This window comes from Chiloscyllium punctatum, chromosome 42 (genome assembly GCF_047496795.1).
Source record: "Chiloscyllium punctatum isolate Juve2018m chromosome 42, sChiPun1.3, whole genome shotgun sequence".
Taxonomy (NCBI): Eukaryota; Metazoa; Chordata; class Chondrichthyes; order Orectolobiformes; family Hemiscylliidae; genus Chiloscyllium; species Chiloscyllium punctatum.
The window spans coordinates 20,517,891-20,525,128 of record NC_092780.1 but is presented as its reverse complement, the minus strand read 5'-3'; positions in this window follow the sequence as shown (position 1 = coordinate 20,525,128).

The window sequence follows — 7,238 nt, the reverse complement described above, 5'->3', positions numbered from 1 at the left end:
GGTGGTTTAACCTGAGGGTAACCATGCCTTAGGCAAAGGGTGAGGCTGAGAAAGTGGGGCCTTCATAATAAACTCAGTCAGTGCAAGAATTGAACCTATTCCATTGCTGTTACTTTGCAACACAAACTAGCTAATCAGCCAACTGAACTAAACAATCCCCAAGGACCTATGTAAATACTGAAACATGCCTGGCAGCTAATGTCAGAAGGACAAGAACACAGCTATGGGCAAAGAAAAATTAGAGTAAAAATGATGTAAAGAAATCCAGACAGTTGAGAACTATGATGTATCTATAGTTCACAGAAATGAATTCAATCTTGAAGACATTTAATGGCATTTTCAGTGGCACAGATAGAAGACACAACATGTGCTTGTGCTGAACCATTATATACATATTGTAGGCTTTGTTCAGCTTAATGTCGCTTCCAATTCAAATAGAAAAGTGAGGAATCAATAAACTTTGAAATATTTCCTAAAAAACCTAACTATACAGAATCATTAATTAACTGACATACCCACCTTTTGAAGCACTAGTTGAAGACCAGTATCAATTACAAGGTTATTGTAGTTCGGTCTTTTGAAGTCAAGAAATAGCTTGACTGGGAAATTAAGATGACTGTCACTGGACAACTGCTGTACGTTCACTATGTTTTTATTGTTCTGGTTGTAAGATCAATGTTTGCAGTGAGTGCCTCATGGTACAGGTCATATGGCTACATCAAGCCAGGCGGGATATTAGTATGGAAGCAAATTACTGCAGATGCTGGAATCTGTACTGAAAACAAAAAAATACTGAAGATCACAGCAGGTCAGGCAGCATCCATCTTGATCAGAGTCATCTGGACTCAGAATGTTAACTTGCTTTCTCTCCAAGAATGTGGCATGTTAGTATCATTGTACTTTTATATGAAAAATAAAAGAACAAAAAAATGCATGTTTTATCATTTACAGTGAGAGTTACTCATCATTTATACAACTGCTCTCATGCATTAGCAGTTTGTTTATCAGTCTTTGCCTGTGCATTAAACATGTAGTCATGAAATCATACTGGTCTCTTAGTCGTGCTCATATATGTTACTGTTGGCTGTTATGTTTGATCATCTCTCCTTTCAACTCTCCATGACTTGTTTTGTATAATATGCCATCTTGAGCTTTCACGTCCCCTCTGTACGCCTAATATGCCCTTATTAAAACAGGCATGTTCTTGATACTTTCAAGCCAACCTTTCATCTTCAGCTTTTGCAACACTTGGGGGTGGCTGCATCTTGTTTGGCAGTTCCCTTGATTTGAGCAAGGAACTTGCCTTTTAGACACAATACTTCTGCTGAGCATGTTGAGCTGCTGCATTGCATTGAATCTGGAAGCTTTCATGTTCTGTCATTACACCCTCTACGTTTTTTTATGTGGAAGGCTGCTTTCAATACCATGTCAGTGATGTACATCTGTTTCTCTTGCTTGGGTGTCATGTCCAGATGATATTTGTGTGACCATAGTAGTGTGCTTTGCAGTTGATTTGGAGCAAATAAAAATAGTTCAAGGAAAAAGCACTTAGTGTCTTGTTGTTGGATTTGGTTGTCAATTTGTCTCCACATTGGTGTTAATACAAATGTTCACAAACAAAGACAATGGACATGCATTCTGTGTCACCCTAAGCACAGTACCTTCCCCTTTGTGTTAATGCCTCAGATGCAAATATAACCAGTTATCTTTGCTGCATTGGGGTTGTTCCAAATCCAGCCTCACTGGCATCAGATGGTAGGGTGACTTCTGAAGAAAGGTCATTGGACTCAGAAAGTTATCTTTGCTTTTTCTCCACCAATGCTGCCAGATCTGCAGAGTTTCTCCAGTAATTTCAGTTTCCGTTTCAGATCTGAAGTTGTTTGTTTTGTCTTGGTTGAATAAATATGGTTTTGAATTGTTGCAGCTCACCACCATCTTCTCAAGGGCAACTAGGGAGGAGCAACAAATGCTGGCCAGCCAGAGGGGCCCATGAGTGAATTTAAAAAATTCCATTAAGATTGCTTACATTAACATGGTGGTAGCAAGTGTATCAACAACATACAAAGTACAGAAGTGATTGGTGCAATTTCTGAGATGACATTGGCTCAAGCAGGGAATGGGAACCCCCTGCCCCGCAATGCCACGGAGTATGTACCATTTTCCAGAACTGAAGGGTCACTGGGCCTGAAATGTTAATTCTGATTTCTCTCCACAGATGCTGAGTTTTTCCAGCAATTTCTGTTTTTGGTACTTAGCTGGACAGGTCAGTTTCACCTTCCATTCAAAGCAGCATTGCCAGCAAACTGGACTGGACAATAACGCTTCACATTGGGCTAATGTTTTAGCATGGGGAAAAGAAAACCTAGCTCTGTAGCCATTATCTCAGGATGCCCCAAAGCACTGTACGGTCAATTAAGTACTCGAGAACCATTGTTCCTGTTGGAACATTCAAAACCCAGCAGCCAATTTATACACAGCAAGATTTCACAAACAGCGATAATATGAGAATGACCAGATCATGTGTTTTGTTAAAAAGGTGATGGATAAATATTAGCCCTAACACTAAGGATAAGGTTAAAAATCACACAACACCAGGTTTTAGTCCAACAGGTTTAAATTGAAGTATTAGCTTTCAGAGCGCTGCTCCTTCATCAAGTGGCTCCTTTGCCTGATGAAGGAGCAGCGCTCCGAAAGCTAGTGCTTCCAAATAAACCTGTTGGACTATAACCTGGTGTTGTGCGATTTTTAACTTTGCCCACCTCAGTCCAACACCAGCTCTTCCACATCATCACTAAGGATAACGTCATTTTCCATTCCTCATTTGTCATGATGTCTCGGGATCCTTTATATCTACCTAAGAGTGCAGTCGGGGCCTCAGTTTAATGTCTAATCGGGAAGCCAGCATCTTCCAATGGAGTATCAGTTTCAATTACTGTCTGGAGTCTGCAAGGCTCTGGAGTGAGACTTCAACCTTCTGATCCAGAGGCATGAGTACTACCCACTGACTCAAAACTGATACCAAACAGAAAAATGATATTTTGGCTCAGGGACCACACTGTGATTTAAACAATCTATGCTAACATCTTATGACAATTCTCCTACTAAACTAACATTTCTTTTGGGCACGAAGCTGAGGAAACCACAATGAATATTCTCTGCTACTAAAAGAATAAACTGAGTTATTTATTTAGTCCACTGACAACATTCCTAGCTCTACAGCAGCACCCAGTGGCAGGAGCTAGTATTGGTTAGAGACAAAAAAAACCTGCAGATGCTGAAATCTAAAGTAGACAGGCAGGAGGTTGGAAGAACACAACAGGCCAGGCAGCATCAGGTGGTGGAGAAGTTGACGTTTCAGGTGTAACACTTCTTCAGAACATGGGATGGGTGTGGGGAAAACTGCAATGAAGGGGGTGGCGGGGGTAGGGTGGTGAAGTGGGGATAGGTGAAGACAGGTAGAGGGTACGACCTACTTTGTCAATGGGAAGAATGAATCCAGTTGTTGGCAGGGAGAAGTGGAAGGGAGGGCTAGGGGCTGGGAAGGGATTCGAGGGATGGGGAGGGAGGTTATTTGAAATTGGAGAACTCAATGCTGAGTCCTCCAGGCTGTAGGCTGCCCAAGCAGAAGATGAGGTGTTGTTCTTCAAATTTGCACTGTGGTTCATTTTGGCAATGGAGGAGACCAAGGATGGTCATGCCAGAAAGGGAGTGGTCGCGGAAATTGAAATGGGCGGTGACTGAGAGGTCAGGTCGGCCTGTGGGCCTGGCTGAGATGCTCGGTGAACCATTCCCTAAGTTTATGTTTGGTAACCCTGGGGAGACATCTTAGTCCCTTTAGGAAATTAATCTTGCAGATAGCAATCTGAATTTGAAAACAAATGTTTTTAAGTCAGATGACAGTTATGGACAGTGCAGATTAGGTCAAAGAGTTTTGAGCATACTTCACATGGGCCAGGTCAGTCAACACAACCCCTTTCACCCTACTGATCTACAATAGCAGACTCAGTAGACAGGAACAGGGTTGTCTTAAGCTTAATAGGCCAAGGGAAGGTTCCAAGATTTCAAACAGTGTTGCCACAGTTCATTGACCAATGCAATGAATGGATTAATAGATGGCAACACAATCCCTATAACTATTTGGACTACACCTCCTCCCACCCAGTATCCTGCAAGAACTCCATCCCATTCTCCCAATGCCTCCGCCTCCACTGCATCTGCTCAGTCAAGGAGACATTCCACTCCCAAGCATCCCAGATGCCCACCTATTTCGAACAAGGTGCTTCCTCCCTCTGTCGTCCAGACAGTAAAACACCTCATCACCTCACCTACAACTGAAAAAATGCAAAACCTGCCTCACCTCCATCCAGGACCCCAAACAGTCCTTCCAAGTGAGACAGAGGTTCACCTGCCTCTCTTCCAACTTAGTTTACTGCATCAGATGCTCCCAATGTGGTCTTCTCTACATCAAGGAGACTGACATAAACTTAGGGAATGGTTCACCGATCATCTCAGCCAGGCCCACAGTCACTGCCCATTCCCCTTCCCCTTCCCACCCCCTTTCCGATACGACCATCCTTGGTCTCCTCCATTGCCACAACGAACAAAACCACAAATTGGAGGAACAACACCATCTTCCACCTAAGCAGCCTAGAGCCCGGAGGACTCAACACTGAGTTCTCCAATTTCAAATAACCTCCCTCCCATCCCCTGATTTCCTTCCCAGCCCCTCCCATCCCTTCCACCAACTGGATTCATTCCTCCCATTGACCAAGCAGGTCATACCTTCTACCTGTCTTCACCTATCCCCACGTTACCACTCTGTCTCCGCCACCCCCTTTATCTGCAACTTCCCCTTACACCCACCCTCAGTCCTGAAGGGTTATACCCAAAATGTCGACTTCTCCACCTCCTGATGCTGACTAGCTTGGTGTGTTCTCCCAGCCTCCTGCCTGTCCCTCCTGATGCTGCCTGGCTTGGTGTGTTCTCCCAGTCTCCTGCCTGTCTACTTTGGATTCCAGCATCTGCAGTTTTTTTGTCTCTAATACAGCCCAAGATCTGAGAAAGACTTGTCAATACTCAGGAGAAATCTTACTATTTTAATTTTTCAAACATTGAGATACAGAAAAGCCAAGATGCACTTCTTTCAGCTGAGGTGAAGAATAGTATATCAGTGATGATGTGCCTTATTGTCTTTAGATGCTTATGTTTCAGTTCAAATCTTACTAGGGTCAACGAGTCTGTCAGAAGAGTTACAAAAATAGATATGAACAAGAAGCAAGATTGAATTAGATTTTGCTGGTCTCACATCATAATAGAGGCATTATTTTTGGGGTGAGACCAAATGCTTTAAGATTATAAAACTTAAGTTATACATAGTCAAGCTACTCATTGATTTAAAGGTCTACATCAATTATTTTGGGTACGGGATGCTCCAGTGGATCCTTAAACTTGACAGACAGCCGAGATAAATACTTGAATCCTCTTGCACCATATGTTGTAACTTAAAAGACATGATCTATCACACGGCAAATGTGCTTCCTGGAGTTACGTAGTGTACAAACATTTGTTTCAGCCACATCCCTTACAGATCACCAGATTCTCAATTTTCTGCGGACGCTATCTTGATCATTTGTGAATTGGTGTGTTTAGAATATTTGTACCACCAGTAATAAGATTTATTTCTACAGTATACTGCTTTCCAAATAAATCTGACCTCGTGGTTAGAGTCAGATAAAGAAGTGGACACTTTTATGGTCCAGTTGATGCCATTTTTTTTCCATTTACTTTTCTTTTTATAGCTGCAATGGATTGCAATTTCCATTTTGTGGTACACACCCAATATGGCTTGAAAATAGTTTAGTCTCCATTTTAAGTGGGTGACAATTTGGCAGTTGGACAAATGCTGTTTAGGATAAGGGGAAAAAAATCTTGCCACAAGAAATGTGACAACAATAATAATTTGTATAAGTAGTGAAATCAGTAAGTCTTTCTCCCCGTGGAATTCTTTTTCAGTCCAAGAGCTGGCTACACCCAAGTCTTACGCTCGTTCAGATACATGTCTCCAAATCCTTTAGGTCATTTTAGGCCATTATTAAAGCTCAGGTTTACCCCTGCTCACAGCATAAACCAACTTGAACTAATGCAAGTGAACCAACTAAAACAGGCAGCAGTTCCAGCATGATCACACTGCTAAGCTTCATTAAGGCTCTACAGGCTCAGATTTTTTTCCCTTCCCTCAACTGTTTTGCCCTGATTGCCTCAATACAAAACCTGATAAATCTACATACAATATTCAAATACTGGATTAGTGGTGCTGGAAGAGCACAGCAGTTCAGGCAGCATCCAACGAGCAGCGAAATCAACATTTCGGGCAAAAGCCCTCCTGATGAAGGGCTTTTGCCCGAAACGTTGATTTCGCTGCTCGTTGGATGCTGCCTGAACTGCTGTGCTCTTCCAGCACCACTAATCCAGTATTTGATTTTCAGCATCTGCAGTCATTGTTTTTACCATACAATATTCAAAGATAAGCCATTGAGCACAAAGAAATTTTCTCACTTTTGGCAGCATGGTGGCTCAGTGGTTAGCATTGCAACCTCACAGCGCCAGGGACCTGGGTTCAATTCCCATCTGTGTGGAGTTTGCACACTCTCAGTGCGTCTGAGTGGATTTCCTCCCACAACCCAAAGATGTGCAGGTCAGGCGAACTGGCCATGTTACATGCATTAGTTAGGGTTAAATATAGGGTAGGGGGGTGGGTTATTCTTTAGAGGGTCAGTGTGGACTTGTTGGGCTGAAGGGCCTGTTTCCATACTGCAGGTAATCTAATCTCACTTGCTAGCATACTCAACTGTAGCCTTTTGAAGAGTTATACATTAAAGCTTTTCAGTTTACACAGATTGACAAGATTAGTAGAAATGTGTCTGATTATCCTAAATATTTACTAATAATGTTGATGCTGTTGTTGGTGAGGCCTCTTCTGGAGTACTGTGTGCAGTTCTGGTCACCCTGTTACAGGAGGGATATTATTAAACTGGAGAGAATTCGTAAAATCATTTTCAGAAATGATTTACCAGGATATTGCAAGGGATGGGTTTAATAAAAGCAAGATAGGCTGGGACTTTCTTCTCTGGAGCTCAGGAGGTTGAGGGGTGATCTTATTGAGGTTTATAAAACCATGAGGGGCATAGATAAGGTGAATTACACAAGTCTATTTCTCCCCCAAGGTGGTAAAGTTCAAA